This window comes from Rhinoderma darwinii, chromosome 2 (assembly GCF_050947455.1).
Source record: "Rhinoderma darwinii isolate aRhiDar2 chromosome 2, aRhiDar2.hap1, whole genome shotgun sequence".
NCBI classification, from domain to species: Eukaryota; Metazoa; Chordata; class Amphibia; order Anura; family Rhinodermatidae; genus Rhinoderma; species Rhinoderma darwinii.
Window position 1 is genome coordinate 120496591 of NC_134688.1, and position 17883 is coordinate 120514473.

General features: G+C 43.7%; 1 protein-coding gene across 2 annotated transcripts in view; it reads right to left on the reverse strand.

The window, feature by feature from the left end:
• The window catches only part of ACVRL1 (activin A receptor like type 1), an 81681-nt gene extending 64841 nt beyond the window's left edge, over positions 1–16840 (reverse strand). Inside the window, exon 1 of one of the 2 annotated variants that reach the window (XM_075852238.1) lies at positions 16563–16840. The gene's annotated coding sequence lies outside the window, so the exon portion shown is untranslated. Of the gene's footprint in view, positions 1–9905; positions 9996–16562 lie in introns of those variants that run through there. The other variant, XM_075852239.1, reaches the window with a different exon arrangement.
• Positions 16841–17883: the final 1043 nt, after the last annotated feature.

Genomic DNA, 17883 nt, shown 5'->3' on the forward strand with positions numbered 1-17883 from the left:
GATTGGCGCTCATTTTCTCCTTTCACAAGGAACGAGTATGGGGACAGTCATACAGGTATTACAGCCTTTTCTCCCATTGAAGTGAATGGGAGAGAAGACTGCAATACCTGTCAATCGGCACTAAATGTGTGCCGAACACTCACAGTGAACAAGAAGAAATGAAGGGGAGGCAGCGCTCATACGAGCACTGTGGCCCCTTCAAAACAGCTGATCGGTGGGGGTCCCGGAAGTCAGACCCCAACCCATCAGCTATTGATGTCCTATCCTGAGGATAGGCCATCAACTTTTATCTGCTGTAAAACCCCTTTAACCCCTTCCCGCCGCAGCCATTTTGCTGTTGTTTTTTTTCCTTCCCACCTTCCTGAAGTCATAACTTTTTTATTGTTCCAATACAGCTGTATCAGGGCTTGATTTTTGCGGAACGAGTTGTAGTATCATATAATGTACAATGTACTAGGAAAACAATCTTAGTGGGGTGGAAAGTGAAAAAAGTGAAAAGTGAAAAAAACAGCGATTCCTCCATGTTTTTTTGCGCTTAATTTTTACAATGTTTACCGTGTAATTAAAGCAACATGTTAACTTTCTTCTGTGGGCCAATACGATTACGGCGATACCAAATTTATAAAGTTTCTTTATATTTTAATATTTTTACAAGGAAAAAACTAACTGTAAAATATAAAACGTATTTTGTGCCACCAAATTCTGAGCCGTAACTTTAACTATTTTTCCGTTGATTGAGCAGTATGAGGGCTTATTTTTTTGCGGGACGAGCTGTAGTTTTTAATGGTACTATTTTGGGGTACATGCGAGTTTTGAATCACTTTTTCTTACATTTTTTTGGGAGGTGAGGTGACCAAAAACCAGTGATTCTCGCGTTTTACTTTTTTTGTTTACGGCGTTCACTATGCGTGTTAAATAATATTATATTGTAGGAGTAAATCTACCTCAATATGTGCTTGCAATGATAACAACAGAGTATATGAAGCAATTAAAAGTGGACTGGCACATATTCTCTAAATCTGCAGAAAGGGGTTCTCGGAATTATTTCCTCTGGTAAGGTGCCACAGTCAAAAATGAAGGCGACTTTTTTTATACTCATTTTTGTATACTGAGTAACCATAGATATTCCTTACCCTGCTGAGCCTCCTTTCCGTTCCCAGATACTTACTTTACTTTTTCCCTGTTTATGGAGACATAATAGCGAATACCTAGACTCTGCAAAACAGTTTGAAGTCACTCTTTGATGCTGGTCCGAAGTTTCTGATGTTTTTACTTCTGTGTTTGGACCCTGAAAATTCCAGACAATGAGATGATTCCTGATTATAACTGAATCTGGGACTGTTTGGGGATTTCCAGACCATTGAGTGACATGCTATAGACATTTTACTGTACTGTGCATGACTAAAAAATTTTTGGGGTTTGATGTGATATTATATTGGGTTTTATTATCAGATGTTATATATAGTTTGTACTGCTCCTATCTGTTAGGTCATCTGGAAATGGCACTGTAATTTAAAAAGATATGTCCTACAAAAACATTTTCGTAAATGAAGAAGGGCAAATCACTCAGCATTATGAACGGTCCAATCATATAGCAGGGCAGCAGAGAGAATTCCATTTCTTAGCAGCTTCCCTATCAGTCAAGGCAGTGTCCCGACTCCCATTCATAGATTGCAGTTTGCCATAAACAGCAGCCTATATTCCTTATTAAAAGCGGATCTGTCAATTAGAAAATGATCACTCTCTACAGACAGCATTGTAAGGACTAAAGAAAAGTTGAACAGGATGGCATGTTTCTCATTCAGTAATGTTGCAGCATAAGACATAGGCGGGTGCACGGACCCTCATAGCAGCACAATATGATATGAGGGGGAACATGCCATGGTTTTTTTTTTCTCAGGGATTACATCCGAATCAATGAGAAAAGTCCTCCATAAGTATGAAATTGGAGGAACACAGATGTACAGTTTGGGCACAAATATTTAAAACAGGGGTGAAGTATGGACCGTACTCGGGACCGTATTCTTAGCGGAAAGTCAATAACTCACTGGTGGATGAAAGAGCTTACATCTGAACATTGGGTGTATCACTGGCCTGCATTACTGTCTAATCTACAACATTTCCCATATGTGTCAGTCTTAGGGCATGACCACACATGGCGGAATTCCTCCGCAACTGTCCGCATCAATGCCGCACAGAATCTGCGTTGCAGATTCTGCAGCGGATCTGCACAAAATGTGCAGAAAATTGATGCGGACTGGCCGCTGCGGACTGCAGGAAAAGTGCTTCTCTTCTCCCTATTCAGTGCAGGATAGAGAGAAGGGACAGCACTTTCCCTAGTGAAAGTCAAAGAAATTCATACTTACCGCCCGTTGTCTTGGTGACGCGTCCCTCTTTCGGCATCCGGCCCGACCTCCCTGGATGACGCTCCAGTCCATGTGACCGCTGCAGCCTGTGCTTGGCCTGTGATTGGCTGCAGCCGTCACTTACACTGAAACGTCATCCTGGGAGGCCGGACTGGAGACAGACGCAGGGAGTTCTCGGTAAGTATGAACTTATATTTTTTTTTACAGATACATGTATATTGAGATCGGTAGTCACTGTCCCGGGTGCAGAAACAGTTACTGCCGATCGCGTAACTCTTTCAGCACCCTGGACAGTGACTATTTACAGACGTCTCCTAGCAACGCTCCCGTCATTACGGGAGCCCCATTGACTTCCTCAGTCTGGCTGTAGACCTAGAAATACATAGGTCCAGCCAGAATGAAGAAATGTCATGGTAGTAAAAACAATACGCTCCGCAGCACACATAAGATCTGCGGACTTCATTGCGGAATTTTGACTCTCCATTGAAGTCAATGGAGAAATTCCGCCATGAGTCCGCAACCAGTCCGCCACTGCTCCGCAACAGACAGAGCATGCTGCGGACACCAAATTCCGCTCCGCAGCCTATGCTCCGCAGCGGAATTGTACGCATCGTGTAAACGAACACTGCTAAATTAAAGTGAAAGTCAATGGAGAAACGGCTCCGCTGCGGATTAACGCTGCGGAGTGTCCGCAGCGGAATTTAAGTGAAATTCCGCTATGTGTGAACCCGCCCTTACTCCTTAAATGACAGCATAACTTTTATGAAAGTAAAAAAACATAATATACATGGCCATGGCGGATTGTTCCATAGTAGATTTTTACAGTAATCCCAAGCCGCGGGTTTTCCACGGATTTCACCATTTCTTCATTGAAAAGGGCGAAAACCGCTGGGAACATCTACAACAGAATGAGCATGCTGAGGATTTTAAAATCTGCTGCATGCTCTGATTTTCGTCCGCACGCAGACAACGCTACGTGGGACCATACTCTTAGGAGAAAGTCAATAACTCACAGGTGGAGAATTTCCCTAGCATGAATGAGCTCCGGACTTGAACTAGAACCCGCTGATAGCCATGGGGTATTTACAGCTTAAATAAGGATTAAAGCCGGATTCACATAGTTGTAATATTGACACATTTTAGTGTCTGAATTACGGCTGTACCACACAAACCCTGGAACCAGAGCCCCAAAGAACCCTATATAATCTAAGTTCAGTAAAAATGCAGGGGATGCGGGCATGAAGGCCCATTTACATGAGCAGATAATCGGTCAGATTCCACCACTAAAGGAATGATCATGAACAATAATGGCTTAATGTAAATAGGTGCAGCGACTGAACGACTAGCTTGCTGATCGTGAAAATAATTGTTTATGCGAGCATAAAACGAATATCTGTTTGTGTAAATGAACCTTAACTGTACTGTCTACAGTAAAATTGTGTGAAACCGGCCTTATATTACTATATAAATTGATGATTGATTTACAAAAAAAACTGTTATATAGATCTATGGGGACCGGTCATTTTTTAAAGATGGCAAGAATGAGAAATATGAAAGGGTTTCATGGTATGATCCAAAACCATCAGCCAAAAATATATATGTGGTTCCTTGCCGGGCTAGCGCTTAAAGTGTAGCTAAACGTTAACAAACTTCTGAAATGTCATAGTGGCATGTCAGAAGTTTTGATTGGTCGGGGTCCGAGCACTGAGACCCCCACCTATTACTAAAACTAAGCGGCAGATGCGCACGCGTGAGCGCTCAGCCGCTTAGTTTCTGTTCGGCTTTTTCTGGAAATCAATGTAGCTGAGCGTATGAGCCCATAATCCAATACATCGGATATCCGGAAAAAGCCGAGCAGAAACTAAGCGGCTGAGCGCTCACACGAGTGCTTTAGCTGTTTTGTTTTAGCAATTGGTGGGGTCTCAGTGCTCGGACCCCCACCAATCAAAACTTCTGACATGTCACTATGACATGTCAGAAGTTTGTTAAATGTTTAGCTACACTTTAATTACACAAATGCATAAATGTTTTCCACGTGTGTCCATTTAAAAAAAAATCTACTGAACTTTTAGGTGCTATTCTTTTTAACTCTGTAATGAACCACATATTTTTACATTGAGGCCAACAGAAAAAGGGAGGTTTGGCAGTGTAAGGCCTCGTTTACATGAGCGTGATATACGTCCGTGCGACGCGCGTGCTTTGCACGCGTGTCGTACGCACCTATATTAGTCTATGGGGGTAGTGCAGACAGTCCGTGAGTCCTATATTTGTGCGCTGTTCGCGCATCACGCACCCATTGAAGTCAATGGGTGCGTGAAAATCACGCGCACCGCACGGAAGCACTTCCGTGCGAACAGCGTGATTCGCGCAACAGCTGTCAAACTCTGAATGTAAACAGAAAAGCACCACGTGCTTTTCTGTTTACAAACATCCAAACAAAGTGTCATAATGATGGCGGCTGCGCGAAAATCACGCAGCCACGCATCATATGGTGATGACACACGGAGCTGTTAAGTGCATTTTGCGCATGCAAAACGCTGCGGTTTTTGCGTGCGCAAAACGCACACGCTCGTGTAAATGAGGCCTAAGGGTGAGTGCACACGTATTGGAAATGCTGTCGATTTTTTGTGCTTGGAAAATCTGCAGTAGATTACAGTACCAAGCATGTGGATGAGAACAAATCTCATCTACACACTGCAGAATTTTTCCTCAGACCTGTAGAAATAGACCTGTAGTGTTGATTTTAAAATTCGCTGAATTATCTCTTGCAAATTGACACAGCAGATTCTACACTATGAAGGCTAAAATCTACAGTAAAATCTGCATGTTACACACATGCAGTGTACACCCACTGCCAGGGCCGCCATCAGGAATTTCTGGGCCCCATACAGCCATGATGTCTGGGCCCCTCCATTACCGGGGGTGGGCAACGGAAAGTGTGGCGCTCACGTTTGTACGTTATTCGCATTAAATGATTTTGGTGCAGATGTCAATTACAGTGAAGGAAACCATGGAGCCGGCAGTGACCGATTCATGCTCCGGATTTTGATCTATTTAGCTAAAACGTATACGACTGTATGGCATATAGTGGGATACGTCGCCTGGGGAATGGCCCAGGGGAAACTACTGAAGTCACTGTCCATTAACAGGGCTGGAGCCTTCTACTAGCGCTTTGCCCAGGGACTATGGCGCTGCTCCTGATGTCCATATACATAAAGTGACGTCCGAAGCTGCACAAAGCCTGAGTACACGGCCGGAGCGTCGGCAACATTCTGGCCAGGGATTCCGTCCCTGGAGAATCCCCTGATGTCACTTTACATATATGGACAGTGATGTCAGGAGCTCCCAGGGACAAAATCCACGGGTAGAGCACTTGTGATGCTGCCTGGGGACTCCGGAATAACAAAGTTTACTACGCCATTTCATCCTTCAAAAAGAAGGTAAACCGACGTCCACCAGCCCGGAGGCTAAAAGGACATAATGGAGCCCTGTGAATTATCATCTACGTTGTTTATACTGTAAGGTAGGAGATTTCCTGACTACACGATAAACTTAGGGCAACAATACGATGTGAAGGGGCCTTAAAGAGGCTCTGTCACCAGATTTTCAAACCCCTATCTCCTATTGCAATGTAGATTACAGTAACGTTTTTTTTTTTCAAAAACGAGCATTTTTGGCCAAGTTATGAGCATTTTTATATTTATGAAAATGAGCCTTTCTTAAGTACAACTGGGCGTGTTTAAAGTTATGTCCATCTGGGCGTGTATTGTGTGTGTACATCTGGGCGTGTATTGTGTGTGTACATCTGGGCGTTTTTACTTGTTTCACTAGCTGGGCGTTGTGAATGGAAGTGTATGATGCGGACGAATCAGCATCATCCACTTCTCTTCGTTACCACCCAGCTTCTGGCAATTCACAGACACACAGCGTGTCCTAGCTCGTCCGACGCGATGAAGTTCCTGTGGGAGGAAGTGAGTGACGTCACAGCGTGATCTCGCGAGGACACTCTGTGTGTCTGTGCACTGCCAGAAGCTGGGTGGTAACGAAGAGAAGTGGATGAGCAAACACGAGTTTGCTTAAAAAACTTCTGAAAATCAGGAGCTGTTTTCCCTTGAATATCTCTGTATTTTCAGACTGTTTTTGCTAATTGTGTGAACATACCCTAAGGCCTTATTCACACGACAGTGTCCCGCCGTTCTCCCCGGCCGGTTTGCATTCGTTTTGCATCCGTTCCGGGCCGGGCATATCTGGACAGTGACATCAGGGGCAACTCCTGAAGGGGAATCCCCATGTGGCCGGTGATTCCACTTCAGGAAAAGCCCCCGTCGTCTGTGTCCATTTATGGACACTGAACGTTACTGGCTTCTCTTGGTGTGGAATCCCCGATCACAGAGTGTTCGGGGATTCCGCTTCAGGAGTTTCCCCTGATGTCACTGCCCAGATATGGACAGAGACATCAAGCGCTCTGTCCAGGAGCGGAATACCCGAACACACAGGGATTCCGCTCCTTCAGGGAGCTAAAGTGGGGCTAGCACATAGCAGAGCAGGGACGAAGCTACAGCAGTAGCAGCCGCAGCAGCTGCTAGCGGCGCCATCGGCCATGGTAGGTGTTGCTGCTAGCAGCCGTATGGCTGCTATAGCTGTAGCGATGCCTGAAGAAGCAACAGGGCGGAAAGGAGGCTGATTCGCCGGGCCAGGGCGATTTGGGAAGGGAGCCAGCACAGCGCCCCCTTCCACCTGCTGTACACCTCAGCCCTGCCACACAGTACCCCTGCACATAGCAGAGCAGGGACGTCGCTACAGCAGTACCCCCACAGTGTTACCTCCAGCATAGAGCGCTTCTTCTGAATGAGATACACTCCTCCTCCTCACATGCACTCTACGCTGTGAGGAGAGAGCGAGCGACGGTAGACACGGCCATCACTCGGGACACATTCCGGTGATGGCCGTGTATTACCCGGCCCCATAGACTTCTATGGGAGCCGGGCGGCCGGGTAAACGGCCGAAAATAGGGCATGTCCCATTTTTTGACGGCCGGTTTTCCCGGCCCGTCAAAAAATCGGTCGTGTGAATAGCCCTTTAGGGGTCTATTGTTCCTACTGCAGCCGGATGACGGCTGATTTATGAACGGCCGTCACCCGGCCGGGAAACCCTGTCGTGTGAATAAGGGCTAATAGGCATGCAGCTTATTTAACCCCTTCCCTCCTCAGCCATTTTTTGGATTTTAACTTTTGTTTTTTCCTCTCCACCTTCCAAAAGCTATAATTTTTTTTACTTGAGGGCTTGTTTTTTGCGGTACAAGTTGTAGTTTTTCATGGCACCATTTATTGTACCGCATAATGTAGTGGGAAGCTGAAAAAAAATTATTTGTGGGGTGAAATGCTGCACGTGCATGACGTTCTGACAAACCCCATTCACATGAGTTGGGGCTTATTCAGACTAACGTGTTAATCGTGAAGGACGTTTTTTTAATGGCCGTCACACGGCTGCATGTATTTCTATGGGGCTATTCACACGGTTGTTGTTCTAACGGATCGTGTGAAGGGCCTGTAAAAAAATAGGACATGTCCTATTTTTGTGCGTTTTCACGGATCCCTCAATAGACTCAAGTCTGTGAAAACGGGTCCCGCACGGCTGCAAATCGGCCACAAAAAACGGCCGTTCTTCACGTCTGATTTCACACACATTGGTCTGAATATCGCCTTCGGCCTTATTCACACGAACGTGTCCGTTTTGCGCGCGCACTTCCTGTCAGGAGCGGGGCAATGGCTGTATTACACAGCCGCAGCCCCGCTCTATAACGGCAGAGATCAGAGAAACCTCTCATCTCCGCCGTTATTCCCCTGAATGCTGCGATCAAAGCTGACTGCAGCATTCAGGAGAAAATGAGCTGGGGGATGCCCCTGGATCGCGTCACAGGGAATTCCTGTGACGCGATCGAGGGCCATACCATATATGGGCAGACAGCTCAGGGTCTATTGACGGACCCCAGGGCTGTCTTACCATATTTCATGTTGTTAGGACATACCCAAGTATGTCCTAACAACTGCCTGTGTACTATCCGTCCACAGGCTAATGTACTGGCGTATATCTGATCTATGTCAGTACATTAAAGTTTAAAAATAAAGTAAAAACAAAGTATTGTTAAAATTTTAAAAAAAATACACATTCACCTTTTTTACAATAAACATTAAAATAAGTCTCAATACATAAAATATACACATTCAGTAATGGAACGCACAACAATTTTTTTGCATCATTTATGATGTGTACGCTGTAAAAAAATGAAATAAACACGGCTTTCATTCACTTATTAATGTGAGGCGCGAGGTGCGATGAATTTAACCTCCATGTTCCTCACATTAATAGTAATTAACCCCATCATGTACCTCACACATTAACCAATTATGACTGAGAAACATGATGGGATTACTTTTAATGTGAGGCGCGTTCAAAATTCATCACACGTCGCGCCTCACATCAGAAAACGGAAGAATTTTGTTTTTTATTACTGTTGCCAAAAGTATCGAAATTGCAATACTAAACGAAGTATCGGTATCGAAGTCCAAATTCTGGTATTGTGACATCCCTACAAGTAAGTGGCTTATTCAGATGTCCATGTTCGGTCTGTGATATACGGAGCGTGTATCGGCCATATTTCCCGGACCGACCACAGTTCAGGGAGCCGGGTTTCTAGCATCACAGTTATCTATGATCATAGTCCCTCCCTTCCCGTGGGAATACTGTCCCTGGTCCCGTACTGAAAGCATCATTAGGCTATGTTCACACGGAGTATTTTGGGGGAGGAATATCTGCCTCAAAATTCCGTTTGGAACTTTGAGGCAGATTTTCGCGCCGTTTTTCGCCCGCGGCCATTGAGTGCCGCGGGCATAAAACAGCGCGAAATACGCTTTCTCTGCCTACCATTGAAGTCAATGGGAGGTCAGAGGCGGAAGCGCACGAAGATAGGGCATGTCGCTTATTTTTCCCGCGAGGCAGTTTTACTGCTCGCGGGAAAAAGACGCCAACGCCTCCCATTGAAATCAATGGGAGGCGTTCTCGGGCCGTTTTTGCCGAGTTTTGCGACACTGATAACTATGATGCTAGGAGTCCGGCTCCATGAATTGTGGTCAGCCTGTGAGATACAGCCGATACACGCTCCGTATGTCACGGACCGAATGCGGCCGTCTGAATAAGGCCTTAGTCTAGTTACACAGTGCGGTGAAATCCCATTTTTTTGCCACAATTTTTGCAAAAACGTGACTTGACCGCACTGTGAGAATATATCCTAACAGCACTTTTCATGTTTTATATCTTTTTTTTATGCAATTTTCGTAATTGCGGCACAAATCACGCGGTTTTGCCGCGATTTTTATATAATCGCGGCAAAACTGCGCCATTTTTGCCGCGATTACGAAAATCGCGGCAAAAAACGCTAGGAAAACGAAAAAATACCAAAAAACTTTTTAACCAACTTTATACAATCTACAAATGGGGTCAGGGGGATGGGAAGCAGGAAGGATAGGGGAAAATACTCACCAGCCTGCAGGTCCGGTCGGCAGTGTAGAGGAGCTGGCTGGGGGGCGGGATCTCCACACGCAGCTTCAGCACATGCTGCATCTTCCCCTCCAGTGAAGCTACAACAGGTATGCAGGGGCTGCCGCGAGTGTTGCTAGGGGGGGTCGCTAGGGGGGTGCCGCGGGCGTTGCGAGGGGGGGCCCGTGAGCTTTGCAAGGGGGGGCCCGTGAGCATTGCGAGGGTGGGGGGGCAACAGTCCGAGGGGGGGGGGGCGACGGCAGCCCGGCGGGCCCCTTTTCTACATCCATGTGGCCGGGCCCCTGACGGGAGTACCAGTAATACCCCCCTGATGGCGGCCCTGCCCACTGCAACTAAGTAGATGTACCTTAGGCTTGATTCATACGTGGCATACTTTTCCACCACAGATTTGGCCACAGCTAATCCGCTGCAAAATCTGCATCTATTAGGCCACATTCAGGCGTGGCGGAATTGCTGTTGAATTCCGCTGCAGTCAGTCCGCAGTGGAATTCTGCAGCAGCCGTTTTTTACATTTGCTTCTATACATTGTTAGGAAACTTAGTTCAGATGTTGCGGAAAATAACTGTGCGAACCATAGGCTGCGGTGCAGAATTTTCCCTCCGCAGCATGCACATTATGTTGCGGAGAAGAAGCAGAGTTTGACTACGGATTTCAGCCTTTGCAGTGCAAAAAATGAAATCTGTGGCAAGTCCGCTGTGATATCTGCAACAACTGAATTATCTGTCAAATATGCAAATGTTGGTGCAGATTCGTTCCGTAATTGCCCCGAATCTGCACCAACATTTGCACATCTATACCGCTGGATTTTCCACATCCAAAGTCCGCAGAATTTCAATCTTTACAATTTTTACAGGAGATTCCACAACTTTCAATATAGTGGGGTTTAGGCTTGATAATCACGTAGCGTACTTTTCCGCTGCAGCGAATGCGCTGCAAAATCTGCATGTAACAGATGCAGAATTTAAATGGATTTAGCAGCAGATTCGCTGCGACAAATCCGCAGCAGAAAAAATATGCCACGTATGAAACCAGCCTCACACTCTAAAATGAAAATGTAAAACATGTGAAAGCTATTATACTGCCAGCAATGTACTATGTTTTCTGTGGTGAAGAGATACTGTGGAAAATTCATTCCCTAAAATATTTACAGCATGAAAGAGCTTACATCTGAACATTGGGTGTATCACTGGCCTGCATTGCTGTCTAATCTACAATAATTCCCATATGTGTCAGTCTTACGCAAGTCTGTTGTTGATATTCATCTCCTTAAATGACAGTATTAGGGTATGTTCACATGTCTTAACAAAATACGTCTGAAATTACGGAGCTGTTTTCAGGCGAAAACAGCTCCTGAATTTCAGAAGTTTTTGCATGTACTCGCGTTTTTCGCGGCGTCTTTTACGGATGTAATTGGAGCTGTTTTTCAATGGAGTCAATGACAAACGGCTCCAAAAATGTCCAAAGAAGTGACATGCACTTCTTTGACGCAGAGCGGAGACATCACGCCCCCTTGCCTTTTAGTTAGTTAGAAACGCCCCTTTGACTGTTCAGGGGCTTCTTTACATATCGGGCGCCAAATATAATAACGGAGGGAGTTAGAAAAATAATTTTACATGAGACAGGGTTTGTGAAGCCTTTCCTATAACATGCTGCACTCAGCTGCACATGTTTGGGGAGGTGAAAGGTTTTCTTTAAATGAGGAAGTGAGGCAGTTTGGCGCACAGAGGGATAAGTTCCCGCCCTCCCGTCCTTGGAATTGTATTTATTGATTATTTTATTGTGCTAACATCTTTTTTCTTTTAGGGCTTGGAGCGTTCTTGTCATGGCAGCGGTTGTTTTGTGTTGCGGGGAGAAGGGGTTCCTTGGAGGCAGAAAATTGATGGTAAGGTGCACGAAAAGGGGCGGGCATCAGATTGGTGTAAAATACACCAGGTGGAGTTCCTGGGGGGATGGAGTCCCCAGGAGCAGTTTACAAATTATATACGGTGCCTTTGGGTCAGGTATGGACGGCCAAGGGTAAAATTTGTTTTGAAGACTGCCTTCTAGGAGCTCTTCCTCCCTCCCATATTTTGACATATGCCATTATGTTATTATTTGTTTATTGGATATTTATATGTTATACTTATATATTTATGATTATGCTGAATTGGCATATTTGATTGAAAATGTTAATAAATATGGCTGCTATGGCCTTTCACCACAACAGTTGTCTGAGTTTTATTCAGGTAAGCTGACTGAAGTATTTGAACCTTTAAAGTCAAGAATTGTTGGTCAGGACATATAACTATATGAATAAAGGAGCTGTGAGGCCTAGCTAATTGGAATAATATAGCATACTGTAGGATATTAGTATGCAAAGACGCATTTAAAATTGCAGATCAAACTTATTTCTCAATGCAACCATACAGTGAGGCACATTTATATACTAGTGAACCTTGTGCCAATCTAAAGAACTAGTCTACCATGTCCTGTATTCTCCAACACAGTGTACACCTGCTGGGGAATACAGCACACGATACTCAATAATGTTAGGTTGTACCAGGTGTACCCCACCACTCTTCTAAAAAGAAAATGTTTAGGAAATCAGTGGTCGAAAAACCATGCCCCATTTTTTTTACACAAACCAGTTTTCGAAGACCCTTTTTTTTACTACAGTTAAAGAGAACCTTTCATCTGCAGCTGAGTGCAACATGTAATGGGCAGGGCTTCACAAACCCTGCGGGAGTTTAAAATTTTTTCCTATCCTCCTCAGTTATTTAGATATCAGTGCCGTTATATTTGGGCCCCGATATTTAAATAACCCCCTTAACTGTCAAAGGGGGCGTGTAATTGACAAGGGGGCGTGTAACATTGCTGTGACACTGTCCAATCAGCTACGGACATTGTCAAAACAAGAGCTGGAGAGAGGAGAGTGTGCGCGCGCACGCGCAGCTTGTAGTTTTGTGAGCATGCGCGTACATGCTCTCACTCTTCAGCTCTCGGCAGGCAGGCTGAACAAAGACGGTGTGATCTCTCGCGAGAGATCACACAGTCTTGTCCTTGTCTGTCGAGAGCTGAAGAGTGAGTGAGAGCGTGAATGAGTGAGTGAGTGAAAGCGAGTTCAGGGGGTCGTTTAAATATCGGGTGCCAAACATAACGGCACCGATATCTAAATAACGGAGGATAGGAAAAAAATGTATTGTGAGACAGTGTTTGTACAACCCTCCCTATTACATGCTGCACTCACCTGTCCATGTATGGGCAGGTGAAAGGTTCTCTTTAAAGGTATGTTCACATGACGGATTTTCCAAGGGAAAAATCTGGCTTGTATTCTGCCAATATTCCGTGGCAGAAATCCGAGACTGACCCTCAGATTCCTGCCGTGTTTTACGCATGCAGATTATCCCCAATTCAATGGGGATAATCTGCTTGTGGCTTCCAACGCTGTTTTCATTGCGGAATATGCAGAAGAAATCTCGTCAAGAAGTGACCTGTCACTTTTTTTTTTTTTTAGCGAGGCTGTATGCTTTTCCGCTCGTTGAAAATTCTACCCTGTCTGAACAACAGAGCAATTTCCTATTGACATCAATGGTAGCCTTGCTACTGACGAAATTCATGCTGATTTAGACACACAGAAAACGCATCGAAATCAGCGTTAGAATTCCGTTGTGTGAACAAGGTCATATGCCAGGGAAGTGCTGTTGTTGCATTGATGCATGACCCCCAATATATTTCACGGCGGTATAGCAGGATACCGATGGGATTTTCATAAGTTTGGTCACACAATGTCAGATGACTTGTCTTATATACGTTTTTTTCCGTGTTTTCTTTTATTCTCTGGCGATACCAGGACATGTGAATGAACCGTAATAGTCAATGTACATTCTTTCTTTTATTTAACTGTGATGAATGGACATTAGAATACAGATGGATTAAAACACTAAATTTAGTTTGAGACTGTGATCACTACGTATTCCTTTCTTTATTCCACATTTCATTTACTCACAGTGCGAGCACCTTTAGTGAACATACATGACAGTGAATATTCACATTTGCTTATATAGTATTCATGTTAACAAAACTCCTTTTAGTAGTAGGAGAAACCCTGTAGCAAAGCAGGGTAACCAAGGGCTATCCGAATTCCCAAGGGCTTCCCTTTCCAGCTGTCAGCAGATAGTCTGTTTTATGACAGTCTACTATCTCGCAGGGCAATGGTGAGGAAAGTAACATTTCCTTTAGTCCTGCGACTTATTATAGGAACAAGCTTGCTGCTATGTGGGGCTGTTCAGACAATAACATTATTGGAGAATTACTATTTAAATATTCCGACTAAATCTGTCTACGTTAACCAATGGCCTAGAATATTATTGCTTTAGAGTAATCCTTATTTAACGCCTATTTTTCCATTGTTTGCCAACAGGCTAAGACAAAGACCATAAAATACAAAAGCCAAAGTCTATTCTTAAATGAAAGGAAACATCAATAGTTACAAATATGTCTACACTTTAACTAGTACATTCAGTCCTTGTCTGTCATTCAGCACCTGAAAATGTGGATATGTGGCACTCAGGGCAGGAGTACACTAGGAGACATAGGACTCTCAGTATACCACTTAATGGTGCCTCCTCGCGGCACTGAGAATATTTCTGTAATACGGCATCCAATAATTTTGACAGCATTAGACGGCGTCCAATGCTCTCAAATTCAATGGAATCTGACAGAAAAACCTCCATATGAAATGATAGGCATACGGAGATACAGTAGACTGCTATGGGGGCATATACGCTCTGTACAACTCTGAGGTTGTATGGAGTCTTATTATGGTAGTCTGCATCAGTCCTTATTTCAATGCTATTTTGTTATACATAAAGCAAATAAAAAAATACAGTTAAATAACATGAGGCGATATTTGAAATGCTATGACAAAAATCAATATATTTTAAAACAAACAAGATTAGCGAATGCAATATAACAATTGCACCATTTATATGATTTTCACAGCGGGTCAGGGCTTTGCTTTTCTGGTGATCATTGGTTTTTCTATTATACATAACAGACATGTTTTTGATGCCCGTTGCTTAAAATAGACAAATAATTATCTGCCTTCATTACTTCTGTTTCAATGCTATGTGATACTTTTATTTTTTTTATTTTTAAATCACGTACATCATTTTGACACATTTTCAGTGGCGATTTTAGCTTCATTTTTTTGTGCATTGGGTTTTTCCCAAAAACGCTGCTGCCAGATGTTAGTCTAAAGTCTATAGTAAAAAAAAAAAAAAAAAAAAAGAGAGAGCCTACATACACAGCATTTTGTTTTTTGGTGTTTTGTTTGTATTTTTGGGGTCAGTGGCCCATTTTTTTTTTAAGCAGGGTCTTTTAGGCTTAGTGTTGGTGGATGTTTCTCCATAAGCTTTGTTATAGAACTTCAAAAGAGGCAGGAAAAAATGTATTTCCAAACGACACAAAATGAAAAAAAAAACACCAAAATGCATGTAAAAACGCTGCAAAAACTGCATGTTACATTTAAAAAACGCTAGTGTTTTTCCATGCGGTTTTAGAAGCTAGACATGAACCCTGTGCAAAGGAGGCCTTAGGGTATGTTCACACGCACTAATTACGGACGTAATTCGGGCGTTTTTGCCCCGAATTACGTCCGAAAATAGCGCCTCAATAGCGCTGACAAACATCTGCCCATTGAAAGCAATGGGCAGACGTTTGTCTGTTCACACGAGGCGTAATTTACACGCCACTGTCAAATGACGGCGCGTAAATAGACGCCCGCGTCAAAGAAGTGACCTGTCACTTCTTTGGCCGTAATTGGAGCCGTTATTCATTGACTCCAATGAATAGCAGCGCCAATTACGTCCGTAATGGATGCGGCGTTCAAGCGCCTGCACATGCCGTTACGGCTGAAATTACGGGGATGTTTTCAGGCTGAAACATCCCCGTAATTTCAGCCGTTACGGACGCCCTCGTGTGAACATACCCTTACATGTGGTAGTAAAGATGCAGTTTTCTATAGAAATAGTTCTGGTAACACGTCATAGAATAGTTTTGTTTTTTTTAAATAAAAATAAACGGCCCCCACAAACACAGTAGCTCTAGTGATGCTATTCTCCACTAGTCCGGGCTTCCCATATATGTGATCTTGGCCTGTGAGAGGAATAAATTCAGGGTTCCTAAATGTTTTTGCTTAATTAAGATCGAACCATCTAGTAAGGCTCAGTGCACATGGCTGTATTACGTCTCCGTGCAGGAATCTTATATTTTGTGTCAAGGACGGAATTATATCCTGTCGTATATGATCAGGAAAGCCTTCTCCAAAGAAATATATGAAGCTGTAATACGGCTGGGTGCATGAGCCCTAAAGGGAACATTAGATGATAAATGTGTCCAAGTAAGGTAGTTCTAGTAACATCCATATCCATTACACATATATTAACGGCTTTATATCCATAGTATGGAAATTGAGTACTAGACAAGGAATATGATAAAAAGGTCTGTGGACACTTTGTGAGGCAGCCAGCAGATGGGTACGGGGAGTGTGTTATCATGTCCGTCACCTTCTGGGCAGAGGGCAGCTGCCCTGTCTACAAGTCAGAGCTGAGATATTAGAGATAGGGGGTCTGAGAAGAAGAGAACTTTAGTCTACATTACCTGCACAGGGCTTGAGGAGCGACAGGAGCAGCTGGAACTGGGAGGCAGATCATTAAAAAGCCTTATTCATCCATTTAGGTTTTTTCCCTCAGCTCTCGTCTGTGATTCCTTCTTCCTGCTGGAAGTTTCTTTCAGTGCCTGTTCATGGTTTTCATTATAACTATGTACACCCGCGTCATGCCTTTTTAATGTCTTTAGTTTCCTCTCTCTAAAAACAGTCCTTTTTTCTGGCTACCAATCCCGGCACTTCCTGTTGGTCTTTTTTTTGTTAAATACAGGATGCAACACATGACACAGTTCCCTTTTCAGAGTCCAGCCACCGATGTGAAAGCTCAAACGAAATGGATTAATGAGAAGTGACTAAGAGGTCCTGGAGCTGCCATCTATCCACATGATGAAATGATCTACATTGTATGTGGCATGTGTATGCCTCTGGCTCTTGAATATCAAGTTTTAAATTTTTCAAGCAACTGCCCAATGTTTTAATTAAATTAAATGGTAACATTTTTAAAAAATAAAATTGATCTGCCATCCAATTTGCTATTTTTTGGATGCTAAATTTAGGTTAGCCCTTGATGGACCTTCACAAATATGTCAAGGAGCAATTCCTTAATATAATGTTAATACTACTTCATCACATATATGTATTTAAATGCTGGAAGAATAACCCACAACTGTAGATGTGTGAGATAATGTAGTGATCATGGGGGCAGACACTACGATCAGACTCTACTCAGCCCTAAATCAATGCCCAGGCCCCTTTCACACCAGGTTTTCTTGCTTTCCTTTTGAAAACATTTTATTGTGTCTGTGAAGTATCTTATTGTTTTCTATAGGCCAAATGTACGCCAAAGTGTGACCTTTGGAATGCCACTTTCACATAATGCAATTAAAGGTCTTTACCATGAAAATGTCGAGGGTCACTATTAATGGACTTCCATATGATTTTATTCACAGTGGAAAAGTCTGATATAAATAAAACATAACTTTTAATGCAATCACTTAAAAACTATTTCTAGTTATAACCAGTTAACCATTTAAAATGCACGCCAAAATGGTGAGTACGCTGATAAGATTCTAGCCAATTCTCTCATGCTCAGTGTTTCTTCTGAGAGTCATAAATTATTCTGATGGGGGGCGTGGCTTAGCTATGGAGCCGTGAGCACGCGTTTTGGGGGAGCTCCGCACTAGCAGCTGAATACCAGCCATCTTTCCCGGGTAAAACCGGCAGGCGATGCCAGGAAAACGAAGGGGAACCTGCCCTGGAACTTCCCGGTCCTTACCTCGCTCCTCTGGCCGTTGCAAGAGCATGGATCGCTTT